The sequence below is a fragment of the Notolepis coatsorum genome (genome assembly GCF_963971535.1).
Source record: "Notolepis coatsorum genome assembly, chromosome: 3".
In the NCBI taxonomy this organism is placed as follows: domain Eukaryota; kingdom Metazoa; phylum Chordata; class Actinopteri; order Aulopiformes; family Paralepididae; genus Notolepis; species Notolepis coatsorum.
This window is the reverse complement of record NC_140167.1, coordinates 76,113,774-76,139,206: the sequence shown is the minus strand read 5'-3', so window position 1 is coordinate 76,139,206 and position 25,433 is coordinate 76,113,774. Positions and strand designations below refer to the sequence as shown.

The following is a 25,433-nucleotide window of genomic DNA, read 5'->3' as shown; positions in this document are numbered from 1 at the left end:
AAGTAAAGAGGACTACAAATAAAAACATACATACAAATATACAGTAGTTTCATTAAAAAAATTTAAGAAAATATATATAAAAAAAGAATTACAAATATAATTTTTTGCCACAAATATCGGTATCGGCCGATTGTGTTAGTTGAACAATCGGTATCGGTATCGGTATCGGTGGCACATTTTCATATCGGTGCATCCCTAACTACTTGGAATGGCGATCAGATAATTGGATACTTTTTTTTGCATTACATCAGAGACAAGGTAAGGACAGTATATATCCAATCTTGTGTTGATCTGATATTTTTTTCTCCCGCGATCGAAGCTGTCTGTGTGGAATGTGTGTGTTCTGTTTTCCGTTGGTCACATGACAGCACAGAGGGGCGCCCCGCTGCAAGCCCCCTTTCATGTGTGCATGAGGAGACATAATAACGATAATCTAGCGTTGATTTCAGGAAGATTCGATAATCAGGCGAAAAATGGCAACGTGGTAAGTGGATTTAACTAAAGGGCTGTTTTCACGTCTTTTCCTGGGATTACTCAGAATCACTCAAACTATACTCATATTCACCACGGTATAAAACGGAAATGTACGGATGAAAAAATTATCTGTTTTTTGCATGTTGACCGGAAGAAACTCACTGACAATCGAAAACGTTATTAGATCCATAGCTATAATATTTAATATAGTTTTAGCACTCGCAAACACGGCATTCTCTCCATTGAACAAAGCGCTGGCACAAACGGCCATACGCCCACAGCGACCTCCGGCGGTCAATGTGCTAATGTAACTGTAACAACAACAACAGCACAGTACATTTGGGTCCTTGCCAATACCGAGATAAATAATACCATTACCGTTCTAACAATCTGAATGAATTTGAAAACACGTTTTATTTTCATCAGATATTCCTCACTTTCTGACACTGTTGCTGACATTCTCCCTTTCTGTGTGTGTGTTAGGCTTGGGCGGTATGACGGTATTACGGTATACCAGGGTATTTAGAAATCCCAACGGTATTGAAAATCAATACCGTCCGTCAGGGAGCGAAATTAACTTTTTGACTCACCGGCCAGTGGCGGGTAGATGGGAAGAATCTACCCGCCAAGCATATTTCTTACCTGCCACATTTTTTTTGATTAAAAAAATATATATATATATATTTTATATAAAAATTTTTTTTTAATAAAATATATATTATATAATCATACTTGTAGTTGTATTATCTGCGAGACATCGCCACCACGCAATAAGTCAAAATGCTCGCTATCTGCAAACAGCTCCACTGTCTGTGTGTACTCTAGTAGCCTCCAGCTCCAGCCCTATTCTAATACTCTACATTCAGCATGCAAGGATTCTCCGTCGCGGCAGCTGGACCCTATTGGTATAACGTTAGGGTTCTTTGGTCAAATCACATTCAACATGCCCTCAGCTACAATACGCATTGAATCAATGTTATAAGACATTGATATCAGGAGCTATCTATAGCTACTGCTAGCCCGCTAGGTAACGTTAAGACAATTTAGTTTACTGGGACATATAGATCTAACGTGAGCTAGCTAACGTGAGCTAGCTAACGTGAGCTAGCTAACGAGGGAACGGAGGTATTATGCACTCGAGTCGACTATTGCTGGAGCATTTGTTGATATCAGTAGCTAGCCAGCTAGATACCGTTAGACAATGCCTCGTCATGTATTAAACTAAAAGTGAATAGTTGACTGGGTCATTGTTTAAACAGTAACGGTAGCTCAATCATGGAGGTCCGGTCTAGACTATGACTCGTTGCCATGGTTTCTTTCAAAATAACTAAATAAGAGTATCATACGAACTGAATGCTGCTAACTGCCGGAGCCATCGATATTATGACTGGAACTGCGCTTGGAGCGGAAATGAGACCCGCACATATTTTCAAAATAAGAGTATCGTTATGAACTACACGTCTACACGCCACACGGCGGGCAGACCCCCCAGTGGCAAGCGCCAAAGGTAAAAACTGAGCGCCCCTGGCGGGCGGCGGGCTTTAATTTCGCCCCCTGCCGTCCGTCACCGTCAAAATCACAGTTGCGCTTCAGTTTCTATTACAGTGAAACGGAGTTTTGAATGTAGTGCACACACGCGCCAGCAGAGGGCGAGACCAGTCCTCATTAGTGGAGCGAGTGGGTCACAACGGTGTTCACGTTTTACGGTAATGTTGCGACAGTGCTGTGAAAATACCGTAAAGCGCTGTGACGAGAGTTGGTGTGTGTTGTTGTGGTGCACTGGTGGAGCAAGCAAATAATCCGTCTCTTATTATATGTGAACTAAAGAGTACAAGGTTTACACAACAGCCCCCACCCGCCTTTTTATTGTATTTGTACCGTCCTGTACTATCCGCTGTCAGCTGTTTATTTCTCTCTGTGAGCTACTGAGCTTGATTAACTAGCGTTAGCTCACGTTAACTAGCGTTAGCTCTGCGGCTAATCTTAGATTACCCTGAACTAAATCAATGACTAGGTTATAAAGCATTCAAGTAGTTTTCACTGCACATAGAAGTAGCCAAACAACGGGAGCATTTCGGGAGCATATGACAAACCCAGGCAATTTCGAGCCCTTAAGGAATCAAATAGTCTGCCATGGCTAGGCTAGATGCTAACACTAACTGTGCGGGCTTCTGACTACCATTCTGAGAGCTGACGATGATTTGTTTACTTGGTAACACGGGTTGTTGCCCCCCCCCCGCTGATGAAAATGAAAGTCATACCGTCATATACCGTACACCGGGGTATTATGTCATAATGGTATGACGGTGTGAAAAAAAGGATACCGCCCAAGCCTAGGTGCGCGTTTGTGTCCCATCTCTGGTCTTTGTAGGGCTGCAACTAAAGATTATTTTGGTAGTCGACTAATCTGTCGATAATTTTTTCGATTAGCCGACTAATCTAACGATTATTTCTGTCACACCCTCCATCTCTGCTTCCTGTGGGCGCAGCTCCTTTTCTGGGCTCTTAGCAGACTTCTTAGCTTAACATAACAGACCGACAGTAAGTTTGGGGGAACTAATGGGATAACTGGGGTTGCAACAAAAGTGCAACTAGGGCTAAAAACACAATGAAATAAAATAATAATAATAATAATAATAATAATAATAATAATAATAATAATAATAATAATAATAATAATAATAATAATAATAATAATAATAATAATAATAATAAATAATATATCCTTCTTAGCAGACTTCTTAGCTTAACATCCCAGGGCACTAATGGGATAACTGGGGATGTTGTTTGCTCCTGACAAGAGTCTCAAAGTCTGGGGTGATGGTAGACAAAGCAACTCTGAGGTCATGCTCAATGTCCAATCTGTTCCTCTGCTTTGTCTTCAGCTGGACCAGAGCTGAGAAGCCACTTTCACAAAGATAGGTAGTGCAACAAAAAAGAAAGTATAAAAAAATATATATATATTTACACCGCATCGACGCAAAAAATCTGCGTTGACGAGTTTTTATGATCGACGTCGTCGATTATGTCGACTAATCGTTGCAGCCCTAGGTCTTTGGAAAGACCAGATGAAGTCAGAGGAGTATATTATATTTAGAGATGTTCCGATACCATTTTTTCCTTCCCGATCAGATTCCGATACCTAAGCTTTGGGTATCGGCCGATACCGATACTGATCCGATACCAGTGCATACATAAAAAAAAACGATATAAATTATACTTTTTTTTTTTTTTTTACAGATACTGTTTTATATATACTGTTTTTTAGTAATAACTAGAAAGTAGTGTTGTCACGATACTGGAATTTCAACTTCGATACGATACCTTGAAAAGTATCGATACTTCGATACCATTTCGATACCAAAAAAAAAATATATATATATATATATATATTTTTTTTTTAAAACAAATTTAGCTTTTGTTGCTGGTTGATTCTCCTCAGCTTCTCTCTGGTACTATAAGAGAAGATAAATATAACACTTGTAAAACCCTTTGTTTATCTTTAGATCAGAGAGAGAGAGAGAGAGAGAAAGAGAGAGTGGCTGATGGAGATTTGAGGTCTACTGAGCGCACCTTTCTAGTTATGACCCGAAAACAAGGGTACTTGAGAGAGAGAGCGAGAGAGAGAGAGAGAGAGAGAGAGAGAGAGAGATTATAATATGCAATATATAATCTAATAATCCAATAATCTAAATCTAATATATAATATAAAAATGCTAAATGCATGGGTATTTTATTTTGTCTTTAATGTTAGCTTGCAAACTCAAATACTGTCTTGGTAAGCCTCATAATGAATTGTTTGGGGAAAAAAAGAAAAACATCGTGATGTGTATCGTTTATCGCCGAAAGGTCAGAAAATATTGTGATATCATATTTAGGCCATATCGCCCAGCCCTACTAGAAAGTAATGGTATTTATTCAACAACAGGTGATTGTATAGATTAGTATTAGTATCATTAATCAATGAGTATGGGGCTGCGGCACTGCAGATATACCCTACTCCAATGATCCGCACGGACGTTAGACTGTGTTGCACTCGCTAACCCAGTCTGTTAGCTAGTATTACCGTTTATGTTGTGATTTTCGATGCAAAATAAATATTCAACATTCTCTTTTGAGACTCCGCCTCAGACTCTTATCCTTTGGCACTTGGAACTTGCTGTACTTTGCTTGCAGGTCTGCAGCCATTATTGCTGGATTATGAATAGGCGCACCAACTTTAGCCACGGTAACGTTATCAAGCTAAACTAGCTGACCTAGCTCGTCTTCCCCGCATTGACATTTGATAACGTTAGTCAGCTAACGCTAGTCCAGGGGTCAGCAACCTTTAGTATCAAAAGAGCCACTTTTCCCCCGTCCCACAAAATAAAATGCTCAGGGAGCCGCACAACCCTTTTTACCCTTAAAATGAAGATAACACAGTGTATAACGTTTTATATATCCCTAAGCATACCCCACATTTAGCATAAAATGCCTGACAATTGCATACCCAAAGTAATTAGCGATTTATTATACTTTATACTTATAGCACAGTTTGTTGCATTAATGGGATTATAAAAGCAACAAAAAGAATAAATTTGACTTTTTAATTGCTGTTTTTACCTGTTATAACAAAGGAAAACCTCAAACTCTTATGAAGAGGAGAAAAAATACTGGCTGTGTAGACCTATTTTTTAATAAAACACAGAAGAGGAGACAAAACACTGGTGTCTGTAGACCGACTTTGAAATAAAACCCTGAACTATTCAGGTATATTTGAGTCCTTCCCTTATTTGTGGAACATTTATCAAATAAAAAGTAGTCCACTTTGAAAAAAGACTAGCATGTGTAGACCTACTTTGAAATAAAACACAGAAAAGGAGAAAAAACACTGACATCTGTAGACCTACTTTGAAATAAAACCCTGAACTATGCAGCTCTATTAGAGTCCTTCCCATATTTGTGGAAAATCTATAAAATTAAAAGTACATTTTTCGTTGTTCGCAAATTTTGCACCACATATCAGGCATACAGGCAAGCCTTTTGTTGACTAAATATCTTAGTTGATGAAATATGTTTTCATTTCAGTGGCACAGTATGACATCGATCTCCAAAATAAGAGAAAAAAAAGTTTAAAAAAAAAGTTAAAAAAACGTTAAAAATAAATCCTTTTTTTTTTTTTTTGGGGGGGGGGGGGGGGGGCAGGGAGCCGCAGCTGATTGGCTAAAGAGCCGCATGCGACCCCTGCGCTAGTCAGTAGCTACTTGACTTAAATACGATTCACCGTGGGTGCATTATTGTTGATAGACTGACAGTGTCAGGTCCTGGAGAAAGGACAGGCGATCATCTGATTTGATGTAACGTTAAAGCGGATGTTGTTCCAACTAGCTAGCTTTTCAGCTAATGCTATAATAACACCAGCAAGCAAAACACATCCCGTCCGAGCTCCCCGTCACACGCTCTGTCGGGACAATGGAATTTAAGAAAGTGTATCTGCTGTTAAAATGACAAACAGCATCACACTTTAAAACACGTTCATTTTATAATCCTCACTCTCGGCAGGAGATAAATGACGTCATGGGATCGGAGGCTAGAATTTACGTGTACTCGCCGATACCGATACCAGCATTTTAGGCAGTATCGGCGGCATTTCCGATACTGGTATCGGTATCGGAACTCTAATTATATTGATAGTATTTACTGAGGATGGACAGATAATGTTGTTATTTAAACATACAAAATATAATACATAATAAATGTATACGTCATGATCATCATGCAACATAAAACAATTGTTATAGGAACGGTTTGGGAGGGAGAGGGAGGTAGGGAGGGGTTTTAGGTTGTATGTTGTGAGTTCGGAAAAAATATATATCAAAACGTGTCACTTTACACCAAGTTTACAGTGAACAGGAAGTCTATTTGTATTAAAAACAATAGATTGTTTAAAACTTTTTCATTTAAATGTCTGGAAGAGCTCAAATTTAAATGTCAACTGATATTTTCGTTGCCTTTTTTTTTTTTTTTTTTTTTTTTGATATTTTTGTACAAATCTTTCCATTATTCACAGTGTATCTTTTCACAGCATAGTATCCAACATCCAAGATTCGCCTTTTTCGTTTTTGTAGCAACATACAAAACATGTAAGAGACTCATACAAACACATTAATAACTGACATGGAAATTAAAAAAAACACTTACAAAAAAAAAACATACTATACATTGTGCATATACATCCCTGTTATATATATATATATATACGTCATACGTTACATGTAGGCCGATCTACCTGCGGGCAGGTATGTGCTGCATCTTTTCTTTTCTTTTTTTTTTCTTTTCCTTTTTTACTTTTTTCCACGTTTCAGCTACGTATGTGTGTGTCTCCTATATACTTGTGTATCCCCCTATGTGTCAGTGAAAGCCTATATCTCAACTATGTGTATATGTAGGTGTATGTATGTCTATTTCCTATACATGAGTATGTGCATGTATGTGTGCCCCTGACGTGTATACCTTATCCTTGTGTATATGAGTGCGTGTAAACCTATTATGTACACATATGAATATGTGTATCCTAGATACTTGTATGTGGCTATATCTGCGCACATGTGAGTGTGATAGAGACATTGACCATTCCATAGACACCCCATCCGGACATAAAATATATGTACATATATACATAATATATCACAGAGCACAAGTATCATCAGATCAAATCCCCTTTTTCATATTCATCCTTGATAATATTGTATTCCCATCTTAATCATTTGTCCTCAGGTCGTTCAGTCAGGTGTAGAAAACTGTCCCATATCTCAGCGAAAATATCCTCTCTCCCTGCGACTCTATACGTCACCCTTTCATATGATGCTGTCCGAAACATTAGTTCCATCCATTCTTTAAAAGTAATATCAACAGGTGATTTCCAATGTCGTAATGCAATTCTACATCCTGATATCATGGCCATTCTATACCACATTCCCCGGTATTTAGGCAGCTTAATCCCTTTCGGTACTATACCCAAAACACATGCCATTGGGGCGTTACTTATCTTCACATTCAGGACCTTACTTAGGAATATCACAATTTGATCCCACATTTTCCGGACCTTCTCACATTCGTACAACATGTGCAGTAAAGTGCCTGTCTCCTTCTCACATCTCCAGCAGATGTCACTGTCCCTTAATTTCAGTCTGGCCAGTTTACTGGGCGTCCAATAGCTTCTGTTCAGTACTTTGTAAAAAATAAGTTGTGATTGCGCCTCCCTAGAGAATTTACTCCATTTGGATACCAGTTTCTCCCACATTTCCTCAGTAATCTCCTCATGTACATCGTTCTCCCAGCTCAATCTCAAACCCGCCAATTTGGGTGCATTGTATTCTCTTATAACATCATAAAATCTTGACGCACCGCCTTTATTTTCGTTGCCTTTTTGAGTTGATATAAATGCTACTGATCGTGTTAAATGGGCATATGATATAGTCTCATATCGATCGCAGGCACAGAATCAAATTGTATCGTGGCAGACGTTGTGATATCGGCAAATATCGTTGTCCAAAGAATCAATATTGTACTGTGATGAAACTGGTGATAGGGAACAAAATAAGTACCAGCCAACCGCCAATGGCTGGTAAAAAATCTGCCTGGCTGGTAGTTTTTAAAATCTACCAGCCAAATGGCTGGTAAGTCAAAAAGTTACCGGTAAGTTTGTTCCCTGAGAGCAGAGCTACACAGCAGTGCGCCTATTTTGCGAGCCGAAATAAGTCTGTGGTTTTTTCTTCTTCTCACAACGGGTCAAATGCATCTAACATGCATTGCATCGTCGCCATTCCTTTATGCCCACATCGCCCGAAATGAACGTTATGTTAGCGTAAGCTAACAAGCTAATCCTGATCAGCGGCAGAGCCATAGAGAACAGCAGACAGTGTGGACTGGGGAAAGGGAAATGGGGGGGCACTCTCCCTTTCTCTGTGTGTGTGCATGCGTTTGGAAAGACGATGAAGTCACTAGTCAGGACTCAGGAGAGGAGTATATTGTAGTAAACTGAGGATTACTGAGGATGCACAGATAATGTTGATATTCAAATATAAAAAGGTTTCGAGAGGAGTGGAAGTTTGAAGACAGACTAGACTACAATATGATGCGGGGGTGGTGAGTTGAAACAGTGCGTGTGTCCCCGACCCCACTTCTATGTTTCAATAAATTATTTGCATTTTAAACTATTAACGCTGACTCATTCCTTCAGTCCACTCAAAATTATGCTAATATTCCTTATGTTGTTTATGATATTAATTGAAAATAGCATATGAGAGTATTATATAGTAATAATAACACATGGCGATATACTAAAAAGCGATTTTAAATTTTTGGCTGGTAAAAAATCTGCCTGGCTGCAGTGGCTGGTAGTTTTTAAAATCTACCAGCCAAATGGCTGGTAAGTCAAAAAGTTAATTTTGTTCCCTGGGTGATTCCCACCCCTAGTATTGGGACATCCCTAATAATAACAACAAAAACACCACCACCACCACTAGCAGTGCGCCGTCTCAGTAACAGGGCAGGAGGGCTTCCAGGACACAAACAACCCACCCTGTGCCGTCCTTTTACTATTAGCAGGAGGCAGAGAGGCCACGGGCCTAAAAACTATAAACTTCAAAGCCGCGTCACTCAAGTGTGGGGGAGGGGATTATGCACAGGAGCATTCTTTAGAGCGCTGAACTTGACCCCTAGGGTCACCCCACACACATGTGACTGATGTCAACTGTGTATACTACGTGTGCATAAGTCTGTATGTCTGTCATAGTGTTGTCACGATACTGGAATTTCGACTTCGATACGATACCTTGAAAAGTATCGATACTTCGATACCATTTCGTTACCAAAAAAATTAAAATAATATATATATATATATATATATATATATATATATATATATATATATATATATATATATATATATAATTTATTTTCTTTTTTTTAAACAAATTTGGCTTTTGTTGCTGGTTGATTCTCCTCAGCTTCTCTCTGGTACTATAAGAGAAGATAAATATAACACTTTTAAAACCCTTTGTTTATCTTTAGATCACACATTTAAAAATAACTGTTCATCTCACTTCAATCATTTTTATTGCAGATGCAGAACATGGTATTTTCTCAAGCAGACAGGTGTAAACACTGTAATCTGTGTTGCATGTACCTGACAAACTGAACTGTTTGTATTACAGTTAGTAACAGTTTCGATTTTTACTTAAAGATAACGAGAGAGAGAGAGAGAGAGAGAGAGAGAGAGAGAGAGAGAGAGAGAGAGAGAGAGAGAGAGAGAGAGAGAGAGAGAGAGAGAGAGAGAGAGAGAGAGAGAGAGAGAGAGAGAGAGAGAGAGAGAGAGAGAGAGAGAGAGAGGCTATGCTCGGAGCATTTTAGTAACGTTACATTTTCAACAAGATTGCTGCTATTTAAACACTTCATGGAAACGGGGTAACGTTAACCTTATGTCGACTGTAGTATTGTATGACCTCGACATAACGTTTAAACGTTAACGTTACTCCGTTTCCATGCAGTAATTATAAAAGGTGGCCAGCTAAGCTAAGGGAGCTAACGGCTAGCAGTAGCTAACGTTAGCTGATAGCTGCCTGTAACGCTACTAACAACGAATCAACTGTTGATATTATGCGCCATCAGTAGACAACGTATCATGTATTAAACTAGAGTTAATGGTTTAATGCTTCAGTCACAGTGACGTTGAAAGAGCAGCTGTCACGAACCTCTTTCATTTCTTTATGGACATCCGCGTTGGCACTGCTCTGTAACACCGCTTGCAAATAGCATTGGGGCATCTTTAGCTCGTCCTTCGTTGTTTACTTCAAACCCGAAGTACCTCCAAACAGCACTTCTGCTGTTTTCTTTATCCACAAGCACAAGTTGCGGAGGCTCTGCATTTGCCATCTTCAGCTAAAATGTTTGTTTACAAACTGAAGACGGCTCTGTGAGGGGGAGGGCTGGACTCGGAGGAGGCGGAGGGGCAAGCGTGCTCTGAACAGCGCGTCAACAACTTGCGGTAGAACACTCGCCAGCTGGTACCGATACTGCAGAAAGTATCGGTATTTCGGGAAATTAGTATCGAAACCATTTTAAATATTCAGTATCGATATGTATCGATACTTCGATATTTTTGACAACACTAGTCTGTCAGTGTGTGTGAGACGTGAGTGTACTATGAGTGCACTGTGCACAAGTGTGTGTGGATGTGCATGTATATACATACTATTACTACGTGTGCATAGTCTGTGTCTGCCAGTGTGTGTGAGTGCACAAGTGTGTGACTGTGTGTCTATATACACTACATGCACATGTCTGTGTCTGACTGTGTGTGTGTGTGTGTGTGTGTGTGTGTGTGCATAGTGTGTGTGTTAGGGGTGGACGGTATAAACGGTATACGGTATAAACGGTATGAATTTGCTCTACGGTATGGATTTTGCCTATACCGTGTAACCGGTAGTGCAGCTCTAAAATAGCAATGACGTCATGTAACCACAGCGCGACTATTTCACTCGCATTTGCCCCTAAAAATAGATATAATTAGTCATAGATAATAGATATGTGCGAACTGGAAAAAGTTATTTAGGAGGCTTCGCGCAGTGGGCGTGCCAGCCCCTCCCGCACGCATGTAAACACGGGTCGACTCTACTAGTAGTCTAGTGGGACGGGACGTCTCCCTGAGCTAACGTTAGCTTAGCTACCGTTACAAAATGACCCAGTCAACTATTCACTTTTAGTTTAATACATGATGAGGCATTGTCTAACCGAACGGTATCTAGTCGGCCAGCTACCGATAGCTCCTGACATCAACAAACGCTCCATCAAGTCTAGTAGAGAGTAGACGTGTATGTCTGTATGATAGCTCCGTTAGCCGTTAGCTCACGTTAACACAAGTTAGTTCACCGTTCAAAACGAAATGTCCCATTGAACTAAATAATTCACTGAGGCGTTGTATTAACGTTATATATCCGGCTAGCAGTAGCTACAGATAGCTCCTGATATCAATGTCTTATAACACTGATTCGATGCGTATTCGAGCTGAGGGCTTGTGAATGTGATTTAACGTTATACCAATACTAGGGCCCAGCTGCAGCGCCGGTGAATCCTGGCCGTAGCTCGAGGCTACTCGAGTATAGGTCCAGCTGCAGCTCCGGAGAATCCTGGCCGTAGCTAGAGGCTACTAATGTACACACAGACAGTGGAGCTTGTTGCGTGGTGGCGATGTCTCGCAGATAATACAAGTACAAGTCTAATTATATAATATATATATTTTATATAAAAAAAAAAATTATATAAAAAAAAAAAAAAAAAATTTAATCAAAAACGATGATACCGTGATATATACCGTTACCGTCTATGCTTCAAATTATACCGTGATATAAATTTTAGACCATACCGTCCACCCCTAGTGTGTGTGCATAGTGTGTGTATGCGTGTGTGTATCTGGAGGCCAGCAGGGTATAACTTGTTCCCACACTCCCAGTTTTCCAAGTATCCCTTCAAGGTTTTTCTCTCCTCACAACTATGACCAGGTTAGCGCGGTCTGCAACTGGAAGAGGCTTCATGGTGACGGACGGCAACAGAGAAAAGACAAACACTCTGCGACTCAAAGCTGGGGTTTTCATGAAGCAACCCGGCAGTGAGTGAGAGGCGGTTCTACTATTGATCTCAGACGTGGCCTGTTGCCAATTATGAAAACACAATGAAATACCAGGCCAGGGGTTAGACCCACATCTAAAACCCCGGGCTGCGCTATTATGACATAGGCCTTACATTCCGAGGGGCTCATACTGGAAAACTGAGGAGCGTAGTAGAGAAATGCTCCGAATTTAAAATGCCCAATTTTCTCTCACGTCTAGAGTAGGGCTGAATGATTAATCGATTTTAAATTGAAATTTGAAATGATGCGATTAGCAAATCATTAGGGTGCTGAGCCCATCTCTCTCTCCCTCCTTCTCTCTACTGTACGTTCAATTGACGTTCAATTGACTATCGCCCTGTCTCTCTTCTCTCCTTCCTTTCTAAAACACTTGAACGTGCTGTATCCAACCAACTTACTGCTTATCTCTTACAGAATGACCTCCTAGACCCCAATCAGTCTGGCTTCCGGACTGGCCACTCCACAGAAACGGCCCTCATTGCGGTCACAGAGGCACTTCACTTAGCAAAAGCGAAAGGCCTCTCCTCTGTCCTGATTCTCCTAGATCTATCTGCAGCCTTCGACACAGTCAACCATCAGATCCTCCTCGCGGCCCTCGCAGGAATGGGAGTGGCTGGATCTGCGCTGACATGGCTGACATCATACCTCAATGACCGCTCCTACCAAGTGTCATGGAGAGGGACTCTGTCGGCCACCCGCCCCCTCCGGACGGGTGTCCCCCAGGGCTCGGTCCTAGGACCCCTTCTCTTCTCCCTCTACACTAAATCACTGGGTAACATTATCACATCTCATGGCTTCTCATATCATTGTTATGCCGATGATACTCAACTCTTCCTCTCCTTCCCTCCCTCAGATATCCACGTCTCTGAGCGGATCTCGGCCTGTCTGTCCGACATCTCCGCCTGGATGACGACCAACCACCTCAAACTGAACCTAAGCAAAACAGAATTGCTCCACCTGCCGGCCAAATCCTCCCCCCTGACCGACCTCTCCATCACAGTCGAGAATGCAGCTGTGACCGCGTCGCCGACCGCCAAGAACCTTGGTGTTGTCCTCGACGACCAGTTGAACTTCTCTGCTCACATCGCAGCGACAACCAGAACCTGCAGATTCCTCCTGAGCAACGTCAGAAGGATACGCCCCTTCCTGACAAAAGAAGCCACCCAACTCCTCGTCCAATCAACAGTCATCTCCCGCCTCGACTACTGCAACGCACTGCTAGCTGGCCTCCCGGCCACTGCCACCAAGCCTCTTCAACTCATTCAAAATGCAGCGGCCCGCCTGATCTCAAACCTACCGAAGTCAGCCCATGTCACCCCACTTCTTAGGGACCTGCACTGGCTCCCCATTGCTGCACGTATCCGCTTCAAGGCCCTCGACCTAGCATACCGTGCGGCAAAGGGAACCGCTCCCGCCTACCTCCGGTCAATGGTCTCTAACTACACACCCTCAAGACCCCTACGCTCTGCGTCTTCTGGCCGCCTCAGATCTACTCCTATCCAAGCTCCCGGAGGGTCATCAAAGAGAAGCCGCCTATTCTCAGTCCTTGCCCCACAATGGTGGAATGAACTACCCATCCCAGTTAGGACAGCCGAATCCCGTCCAATCTTTCGCCGTCGACTAAAGACTCACTTCTTCAACCATTATCTGAAATGATAAAAAAAAAAAAAAAAAAAAGAAAAAAAAAAAATCTAACCCTGACTAACCTTAATGTCATGCACTTGTCCTAATAAACTAACCTACACTGTAACACGCAACACTTTGATGAACATTGTTACTCAGCTGATAGAGTTATACCCTTCTTGCTGTCTTGTCGCACAGAACTTGTAAGTCGCTTTGGATAAAAGCGTCAGCTAAATGACTAAATGTAAATGTAAATGTAAGTAGTAAAATGTTGCACTATAAAATTTAACTGGATAGTTGATGATAATAAACATTTTAACTTAATTAGCTGAAATATTCTAAAATCATTTAAGCCATTCTCTAGGGTTGCAAATTGTAAGCACTTTCCTGACTCGATCATTGATAACGTTAACGAGCAATTAATGTATCAATTGTAACTAAAAATACCAAATTTACCAAACGATAACAAATGACTTCGTTTGCTCAAAGGGTTGATTTATACAGCAGCGACATATTGCATTCTCGCAACATTGAATGGCATATGAAACATAGAAATTGGCCTAGACATATTAAAACACATATGTCTCGACTCTAAGCAGGTGAACTAAATAACAGATTACGCGCATAAAACACTGAAATCTGAACTAACGAAGCAAACAGCGGGAAGCCCGGCCGTCAAACAAGGGTGGGCCGTCTGAAGTTAGCGTTACATGCATAAACGCTGAAAACAACCTAACGAAGCAACAATCGTATTTTGAATGAGGCTAATATTATTATTATTATTATTTTGCAACAAGATAGCCTATATGGAACATAAATAGCCTGCTTCTAACTAGAGCTGCCGCGGTTACCGCATTACCACGGTATCGCTGTTACATCACACGCCCACCGCAGAGTTTAGCTGAATACCGCATCACCGCTGTTTTTTATAATAATACTTAGGGATGCACGATAATTATCGGGCCGATATCAGCAATTATGACGTCATCCCGATAAACCCGATAACGTTATTAATAGCTCCGATAATATAATATATTTTTTGGTAAAAAAAATGCGGTGTGGGTGAATTTGGATGAAGTGCGTTTGTTTTGACTGTCCGCTCCTCCCGTTTTGCCAGTACTGTGGTACCACTGATAGTGTGTGGTTTAGGAACAGGGTGTTTTACACAAATCTAGCACTCCCTTTCTTGGCTGTGACGTAGCCACGTAGTACGTTTCTTGAAAGCAGCGCGTTGTAAACAAAGATGGCGACGCTAGTGGGGATTGTTTCAGAGAGGAAAAGTTCGCTTGCTATTTGTAATAAATGCAATGGAGAAGTTCCACGAGGAGGGAAAAGTGCAGCGGCTTGTGATACATCCAACCTAGCAGGTCACCTGCGGCATCAACACCGCTGCGATGGTGTGTTGTGTTAACTTAAAAGCCTGCAACGACGCGGGGAGCTAAGCAAAGCTAGCCCCTTTCATGGCTGTGATGCAACCTTTGGTTGAATACGCAGTCACTTATTGCTCCGTAGTAGCCAGGTTAATTTGCACCACCAAGGACTGCTTAAAAGCTAGCGGCTTGAGCCCTTGGGTCATTTCTGTCAAACTTATTTAATTTAGCAAACGACTCGTCAATAGGTACAACTAAGCGTGCTCGCGCCGTCGTACACCAGCGGTGCTGCGGTGGTGATGCCGCAGGCGACCTGCTATGTGTCCACTCAAAGCCTTTCTTTCAAGGCGGACAGCTTTGAAAAAAGAAGAAAAAAAAAGCTTTGAGCGTCTTAGGTTGGATGTATTATAAGTTGTTGACGGATTGTGAATTTTCATTTGGAAAAATAAATATGGTCACTTTATCAGTCAAAACTGTTGTCTTGGCTTTTGTTTCTGTTGTCTGGTTAAAAGTTTATTAACCGATTGCAGAATGGGTACAATACAGTACAGCTCAATACATACAATTGTTATGGGGATGCAGACCAGAGAAAGACTTTCGTCTTGTTTACATCAGGGACAGGGTCCCCCATTTACAATTCATCATAACATAATGACATGCATGACATACAGATAGACAGTGCTGCCTACATCTATACATGACATACCAGATTTGCAAATACAGTACTGTTTGTGATACGAAAAGAGTCCAGAAAAGAGAGTATATACATTTGACGTATTATTATTGTATTGTGATATGTTTTGTTTCATGTTAAAAAAAAAAAAAAAATTGATCAAAATATTATTTTAATAATACAATAAATATCGGTTATCGGTATCGGTTATCGGCTTGAGGAGCATAAAGTTATCGGTATCGATATCGGTGTCAAAAAATCAATATCGTGCATCCCTAATAATACTCTCAACCAAAGCAATGCAACGGCACAATTTTGATTGACAGTCGATTCTGCCAATTACGTCACACCGCTTGCACCCGCCTCCAGGGACCGAAACTAAAGCCCGCCGCCCGCCAGGGGCGGTCTGTTTTTACCTTTGGCGCATGACACTTAGAGGGCTGCCCGCCGTGTGGCGTGTAGACGTGTAGTTCATAAGCAGGCCCCTAAAAATATTTGTATGCGAACGGTAAAAATCAATTACGCGCACGCTGTGCGAATACAGATTATAGCCTCTCTCGTCTTTTTTTTCCTCCGCTGCGAGATCGTTAAAAAACTACAAGTCCCACATTGCACTCAAGCCAACGGTCCAATCACAGTAGAGTGAAGTGACTGGTTTCATGGGAAATAAAGCAAATGACCAATCGGAAGATCTAATTTTTCTTGTTTACTTCCTGAAACTCCGCGATCAGGGCTCTCGTTTTCCGAGACACCAACTTATTATAGTCTCTCTTACCAATAGCAATAGATTTTAGAACACCTAGATTTATCGATAGCAATAGTAATATAACGTTAATGCAACAAAACGAATGCCTTGCTTTGTTAATCATAACGTTGATGCAGTAGCGTATGTCGGTGTGTTGGCTGTAACGGACATGACAATAACATAACGTGTACACATTAAAATTGCGATAATCTATTCTAACATTTTCAAATCGATGCAGTTGAATTTCCCCCTTAGGAGCATTGTTACACCCCTACACCAAAGTCACTGGCCCACTGTGTATCTGTGTGTATAATAACTTGGCTAGCGTTATCAACAGCAGAGGTGGGCAATGGGTCCAGCTGCAGCACCGGAGTGCAAGCGATGTGATGTAATTGGCAGACTCGACTGTCAATCAATGGTCTACCTGACACGCAAACTCAAACAATGTTTCTGTACTGGAGGTGTGATTGATTGATTGATTGAAAACTTTATTAACAGATTGCAGAATGGGTACAATACAGTACAGCTCAATACACACAATTGTTAAGGGGATGCAGACCAGAGAAAGACTTTCGTCTTGTTTACATCAGGGTCCCCCATTTCAATTAATCAGGAAAGTGTACAGTAGGAAAGTGTACAGTATTTCAATAGGCAACCCTGAAAGGATTATTTTTCTAGAAGAGCAACACAGCCAAAACAGACAGTGGAGCTGTTTGCAGATAGCAAGCATTTTGACTTATTGCGTGGTGGCGATGTCTCGCAGATAATACAACTACAAGTATGATTATATAATATATATTTTATTTAAAAAAAAATTGTATATATAAAATATATATTGGCAGGTAAGAAATATGCTTGGCGGGTAGACTCTTCCCATCTACCCGCTCCCTGCCCGCCTCTGCTGTTACTACCGATCGGCAAGCGCACATTCGTTTTTTACTTCCTGGATGTCAGCCATTGATCACAACAAGGCTAATAACGTTAGCTCCCCGCCGGAGTGGACTACCAGCGCTCCACAGGATGACTAAACGAGGCATAATGATTTTACTGCAACGAATGTTATAATAAAAGCCCTTTGTTCTATACACTTGTCTGATTGAAAACTTTATTAACAGACCGCAGAATGGGCACAACTCAGCACGCTCTGAGCAAAGCTATGGTCCGGTAAATACTAGGGATGGGTACCTTTCACATTTGAACCGATACCGGTACCGGTACCTGTGAATCGATACCGGTACCCAACGGTACCTTTTTTCGGTACTTTAGTCTCAAGAAATTTTATTTACCTATCTCAGTCGTGAAAAACAAAAAATCCAAACTTCAAATAACTACAATTTCGACAGTTTTCGGCTTGCCATTGCTCCGACTGCTTTGTTGTTGAATCAAGTCAAATCCTAGGTAAGCATATATTGTGCGTGTGAACGTTGACATGAAAAGAAAAAAGTAAAAAAAAAAAAAGTAAAAAAAAAAGTTTAAAAGAAAAAGAATTCGGTATCTCACTTGAATCGATACTCGGTAGTACCGACGTGTTTCGGTTTGGTACCTCAAAAGTACCGAATTCGGTACCCATCCCTAGTAAATACGCTGATGTTATTGAACGTGTAACTATATAACGTTAATGCCACAAAACGAATGCCTTTGTTAATCATAAGTAGTAACTTTATAATAATAATAATAAGAAGAAGAAGAAGAAGAAGAAGAAGAAGAAGAAGAAGAAGAAGAAGAAGAAGAAGAAGAAGAAGAAGAAGAAGAAGAAGAAGAAGAAGAAGAAGAAGAAGAAGAAGAAGAAGAAGAAGAAGAAGAAGAAGAAGAAGAAGAAGAAGAAGAAGAAGAAGAAGAAAGGGTCGGGCGGGTGACCGCCGGGCGCTACCACCCCTGCCCGCAACACCGAGTGAACGGCGCACGACCAGAGGGGAGACTTCGAATCTGTGTTCCACTTTCAATAACGAATGCGTTCTTGCCGAATCCCAAACAATATTCATGCTGCAAAGTCATCCTCTAAAGATAGACATTTAGACTAGAGGCAGGCTATATGCTATAAAGAGTAGACTACAAAAATAAAATAAAAAATGCATTCAAACTTTTTTTTTGCGGTAACCGCAGCGGTAGGAATTATTTTGCAAATTTGTGCGGTAAGGAAAAAATTTATACCGCGGCAGCCCTACTTCTAACGTTAGTTAGCAAAACCGCAGTGGTGGCCAGTCCTCAGTGTAGCTCTCCTCGATGCGCGAGGTGGTTGTACCTCAGGATGGGATATGGCACGCTGGCTCAAGCAGGTTTATCATTTGCCGAAATCCTTCGCCGTCAAGTCAACCATATCGATCATGCCGTTTTCGATAAAGACACCGACTGCCTGGCTTGGGTTATTTCAAAATCAACGCTTCTCTTAGCCTGCTCATGTTTACTTTTTACCCCTAGCATATTTTCCAGAGACGGAGTCGCTTCCTCGTCATACAGTAGCTACATTGCGCCCTCTATCTGTTCATTGAAACATGCTTTGAAAATACACCATTCTACTGACGGCTACAATGTAATATAAGAGACTGACAACATTGTAACATATCAGTTTGATCGAGTAAATGTCATGTGTTCGAGTAAATCCTTAACGAGCAAGCAATCGATCTTCGATTAATTGTTAACATGATAACATCCCTACTGGTAACACATAGTGAAATCAGTTCAGAGAACTCCTGTATAAATATTGGTGAGTGTCTAGGCAGGTGGTATATTGTGACAATTATGGTTGATTCGGTTTTGAGTTCAATGGCAAGATATTCCATCGACATGAACTCACCTAGTTCTGTGATTCTAAATAAGAGTTTTGAATCTAGAAGTCAGTCCAACGAAAGAATGCATGAAAATGAATGAGGTTTTCCCATTATTACTTCCCCATCTACAGTAAAAACGGTTATAGGCTGCTGTCGGTCAAGGCTGCTGTCGGGAAGTGGTGTTGTTGTCCAGCAGGGGGCACTCTGTCCTCTGGACTAGTCAGTAACAATGTCCCTGTTACAGTGATAGGGACACCGTACAGCTGCGAGTGCCATCCTTCGGATGAGACGCTAAAACAAGGTCCTGACTGAATTTGGTCGTTAAAGAACCCAGGACGCCTATCGTAAAGAGTAGGGGGTTCCCCAATGTTCCTGACCAAATTCCCAATCAGGTCTGACATCAAGACCACCTAATCATCCCTTCCCCTTAATTGGCTGATATCAATCCCCGTCTCTTGAGCCGTTCAGCCATTGTGTAGTGTGATGTGTGCCTGGTGCCAGTGTATGGCAGCCAATGAGCCTGCGTAGCCCAAGGTTGGGTGCTACCAGTGGTGGTGAAGGAGGCTATGTTGTAAAGCGCTTTGAGTCTGAGAAAAGCGCTATATAAATGTAATGAATTATTATTATATCTAACCGGAATAACTAACCAATAACTTCTCAGATGGGGTTCCAGACCCATTTACGTGTCTATGTGGGGAGAACCAGTGCTGTGGTGGACTTGAGGGCTGAAAGATTAATCGATTTTAAATCGAAATCGCGATTTCGAATGATGCAATTAGCAAATAAATAAATATCGCAAATTTTTTTTTTTTTTTTTTTATGATTTTTTTAACCAGGGCGTTTGGGAGAGGGAGGTAAGGCGTTTTAGATTGTGTGTTGTGAAGGTTAGACTTCAGAGAGGGAGAGTAAAGTACAGAAAAAAAGGTACCGTTGGGTACCGGTATCGATTCCCAGGTAAAAAGAAACATTTTCAGGCTCTGTGTCCCGAAAAGACCCACCGCGTAGGCCAGATGAAAGCCGCATTTTACAATTAACCTCTGTGGGGCTGCTTAATTTTTTTATTATTATTATCGCAAATTTAATCGCAATTGCAATATCTGTCAGAAAAATCGCAATTACATTATTTCCCAAAATCGTGCAGCCCTACATCGCAAACTCATGACAGGATATCACTCCAGTCCTTTCCTTGCCTCCATTGCTTCCCCCACATCCATTCTACACTGAAGAGCACCCCTTACATAACTGTACTACTCCACATCTCTCTGTCTGTGTGTGTGTGTGTGTGTGTGTGTGTGTGTGTGTGTGTGTGTGTGTGTGTGTGTGTGTGTGTGTGTGTGTGTGTAGGGCAAGACATTGATAGAGCCACATGATAAAGTGTCCTTTGTAGATAGCTTAAATTAACATTGTATTCCTCGTGTGTGTGAACGCGCGTGCGGCTGTGTTGTGGTGTCCGGTGCAAAGCAATTACTCCGGCCAACAACATCCAAGAGATAAATGAACCAGTCGCTTACAGGCTAACATGCTTATCAATCACAGCCACCGCAGACCATTGTGGAATGTCGCGATATTATCGTACAAATTGGCCTAATCGGTGGTCCGTGTGTTAACAGTGTGATGACTCCTGAATATCTAGCTTGTCAATAGTTATGTTAATGGTTTGAAAATCCTTAACAAGGTTTTCAGTGTACGTTCTGAATGTCTGTTCCCACATTTCCTACTTACCAATGATGCCGTTTATCCGCAGAGTCCTGACTCCTTTCTCAGCACAATCTGTGTTGTTATTCATAGCTTCAGGTGGTTAACCACAAAACCAATGTAAAGTCAATGGGGCCAGGCTCCAGTCTGAAATAAATGCTGAAACCTACAGCACAGCGCACCCAAAGTAGGTGTCAGTGTTTATTTCAGGGCTTGCACAGACTGGCGTGGCCCCATTGACGTTGCATTAGCTTTGTGATGAGAAAGGACTCTACTGATACCATCAGCCAGTACTAGGGGTCCAAAATCCTCAACGTATCCTTTAATTGCGCAATAATGACAATAATAACACTGTAGTAACAACAACAGCAGCCTATAAGTTCTCAAAGCATGTGAGTAATAGTGGAATAGCCAGAGCCCAAACATGGCGAGTTACATTTGATCCCATAAATAGGCTCTCCTTTCTGTATTTTGATATAAGGGCTTTTAGGTTACATTCAAGAAATGGGGCTATTATTACAATGGTCTTTCAAAACCAAAAACACTAAACCAGAATTAAACATCTGAGCTGCTGAGTAGACCTTCCCCTATGTGCCAGTAATGGAATAACCATTTATATGCTACCTTTAGCCCATATTATAATATCAATACGTTTACCTTGCTGGCACATAGCAGACTGGAGGATAAACATTGTGTCAATGAGTTGAGAGCCCTCACAAAGTTGGCAAGAGGCCCTGTGTGTGTGTGTGTGTGTGTGTGTGTGTGTGTGCGTGTGCGTGCGTGTGTGTGTGTGTTCCCCTCCCCCCACGCCCATGGCTTTAGAACAGCCAGCTGCATGGAACACAAGTGTGTAATTCAGGTTGTGGGAGAAAATGTATACATAATTCAATCAAAAGTCCATTGTATTCTAATGTATGTCTTGATCTACACACAAGGTTACATAAATACAAGGTTAAATAGTGAGCACACTGGGGCAGTAATAACAAACCTGTAACAGTTTGATAATAGCTTGAAATCATGGAAGCAAATGTTGTCAATGTTATAGTCAGTTAAAAAAAACAATAAACTAGGCTACTTGACAACTGCTAGAAGTTATAGGAAGGGCAAACACACACACAGCCACTCACTGCCGCGCGCGAGCGTGCACGCACACACAACCACGCACACTCACTGCCCCGCGCGCGCGCGCACACACAACCACACACACGCTGACGCTGCCCATCCCCCACACCGGGGAAAACATCAAAATAAACGTCCAAAACAGGCCAATAACCGGCCCGGGTGACCGACATACGGTAATATGTAATCAACGGACACGCCGGTAGGATCTATAACGGCGATTATCACGTAGAAGGAGGAAAAACACTTACTTTAGAGGCTCCAAATCACACAAGGGGTGCCTTCTCTTTCTGTTGCTCCTAATATGGAATCTCCTCCTCCACCACCAACCGCTATTTTTCAACCTCTGATATCGCCTCGAAAAGAGCGTTATAACGGCCCTCCGAGCTGGCAGCTCGCTCCGTAAAATCCCGAATGACCGGTGTGTTTTGAAAACACGGACGTGAGAATTGATAAATCCCTTTAAAATTGAGGATATGTGAGCAGTATGTGGGTATATTGTAGGTGAAGCTCGTCAGTGTGTAGCGAAGAGCAGCCAACGGCTTCTGCCACGTTCCAGAGTACTCGGAGGTCGGAAAATTCCGACATCCTACAGGAAAAGGCGAAATAAAACGGCGCGTGAACTCGGGTTCCTAGTCGCAAACTCGGGTATGATTCTTCAACCGACAATTCAGCGCATCGGCGTCATTTTTACGTAATTTAAACACGTCAATTCGCGCCGTTAACACATTAATAACACGTTAATGTTGTTTATAAGAGTAAATCTGCAAGTATATTAGCAGTATTTCGTTGTAAACCGTCTTTTGTGGTTTTCAGTTCAGGCGAGACTAATTGTACGAAAAACCTGAGCACAAGTTTAGCGTGAGCGTCCGTGTTTTTCTCGACTTTGTTGCCCCAACGCACGTATTGTTCGGATATGACGCGTTTCCCCGCGTCCACCTTCTGACCTCCGAGCATTAACGAATGCATCTTCAGACTGAAACAGTGACCCGCCAGGCGAAAATGAGGCCCTAGTAGGCAACTCTCTCTGCAGCCCCTTGTAGCTGAAGGAAAGAAGACACTAGACACACATAAACATCAAAATGGGTGTCGCAGTATGAAATACCGTTTCATGTACAATGGCAATTGGAACCCGACCTGCATTCTGATGTGAAATATAATAAAGTGTTCTATTTCACAATATAGGTGTTACAGAAGCCCATAATATAGTTCTCACATACAACTACATGGAATTAGAAATCTTGTTTATTCATATTTGATTGTTTTTGGAGCAAAGATAAAGAGTTTGAGCCTACTGTTATTTTTACATTAGAGCTGACTCATCATCATCTTTGCCACCATCATCATCAGGCCTTATTACTTCTCCATTATCATAAAAAAGGCAATCTGTGTGCTGAAATAATGCAATACTGGCTTGATTTTTCCATAGCCATGCCCATGAAAGGGCCATTGATAGCTATATTATATAGCCATGTTCATATTTTTCTCTAAGCAATAGTCACACTCCTACACAGAGCCGCCTCTTAACACCTGGACGTCGCAGTCTGCGGAGGAGCCATGGTGTCTGTTGTAATGTACGATGTTATGGTGAATCTAAACACATTATCTCAGCAACAGGAACCACACAGCGACAGGATTTCTTCAATTGGCAAAAGCATGCCTTGCAATCCAAGGCAGAGAGGAGGTGGGGGAGGGGCAGCCATTGGCCAATAAGCACTGATTCCAATCCTGACTGTATTCCATTCTGAGAATGGCCTGTGTGTGTGTATACATGTGTGCGTGTGTGAGTGTGTGTGTGTGTGTGTGTGTGTGTGTGTGTGTATACACGTGTGTGTATGTGTACTTCCAAACAAACGAAATAATCTACTATGTATACTATTTAATTCAGTATTTTATTCATGATGAATGCAATACATGATACACAATACATAAACCCTGTACACCTCTCTTGAGCTGTGTGTGTGTGTAGGTGTGTGTGTAGGTGTGTGTGTAGGTGTGTGTGTGTGCGTGTGTGCGTACACATGTGTATATGTGTGTATATGTGTGTGTAGGGGTATTCAGACAGACGTATTCATATTTGTCTCACAGTACATGCATTGACACATAGCAGCTATAAACATGCAGGGGGAGGGGCACCTAGACACATGGATACACTACCATTCATTTCCAATAGAGATTCCAGTTTTTCCTGTTTATTCAACGCACATACACACACACACATACACACACGCACACACACACACACACGCACACACACATACACACACAGAAACTGTATAATTTGGCACCACAAGAGGATATTCATCACTGTCGTCAACAGACCACACAGAATGAGAGTGATAGTAGACTAAGGATAGGGATGTGAATATTAAATACACCACAGTAGAATGCAATAGAATCAAACAAAATAGAAATGTGAAAAGCAAATTAACTCTATTCCATCCACTCGCATATAAGATAAAGACAAGATAAGATATTCCTTTATTTATCCCCTTGGGGAAAATCGGGCATCATAGCAGCATGGGGGAGAGGAGGTACAGGTATGGGCAGGGTAAGAGATGAAAGACAAGGCAATAAAATGACCTCTGAATATAGAAATGTGAAAAATATACAGTATACACAAGGTGCAGGTGAGTTCAGTAAACAGTATACAAAATGCATGTCCTTTTCTACGTACACTAGGAAACTAGACATTAGATGTAAATGTATGTACTCACCCTAGTCTACATAACTCTGTATGATAGCCATGTACAATAATTGAGAGACCCTCATCCATGCCTTTGTCACCTCCCGCCTGGACTACTGCAACAGGGTCCTGTCCGAGTGTCCGGGGTTCCAAGCAAAACCAGTATGTTCAAAACTCAGCTGCCATGGTTCTCACCTGCACAAAACCCCGGCAGCACATCACCCCAACCCTCATCCACCTACACTGGCTCCCCATCAAATCCTGCATCACCTACAAAACCCTCCTGCTCACTTACAAGTCCCTCCATGCTCTGGCACCTCAGTACCTCACTGACCCCCTCCACCCCCACACTCAGTCATGGTCCCTGCCATCCTCAGACACTGGTCAGCTCTCCATTCCCCGAACCAGACTGCATACCTTTGGGGACAGAGCTTTCAGCGTGGCAGCTCTCACCATCTGGAACTCCCTCCCTGCAGAACTCCGCAACGCCCCAACTCTGGACTCCTTCAAAAAACTCAAAACTCACCTCTTCAACATGGCCTTTGACCCCTAATTTCCTACAATGAATGTTGTGTCTGTCCACCATGTTTGTTATTGTTGTTTTCCCCCCTA

General features: G+C 41.7%; 1 protein-coding gene across 1 annotated transcript in view; it reads right to left on the bottom strand.

The window, feature by feature from the left end:
* LOC311225566 (F-box-like/WD repeat-containing protein TBL1XR1) overlaps positions 1-22,649 on the bottom strand; it is a 178,347-nt gene extending 155,698 nt beyond the window's left edge. The window contains exon 1 of the mRNA XM_084310912.1: positions 22,387-22,649. The gene's annotated coding sequence lies outside the window, so the exon portion shown is untranslated. The remainder of the gene's footprint in view (positions 1-22,386) is intronic.
* Positions 22,650-25,433: the final 2,784 nt, after the last annotated feature.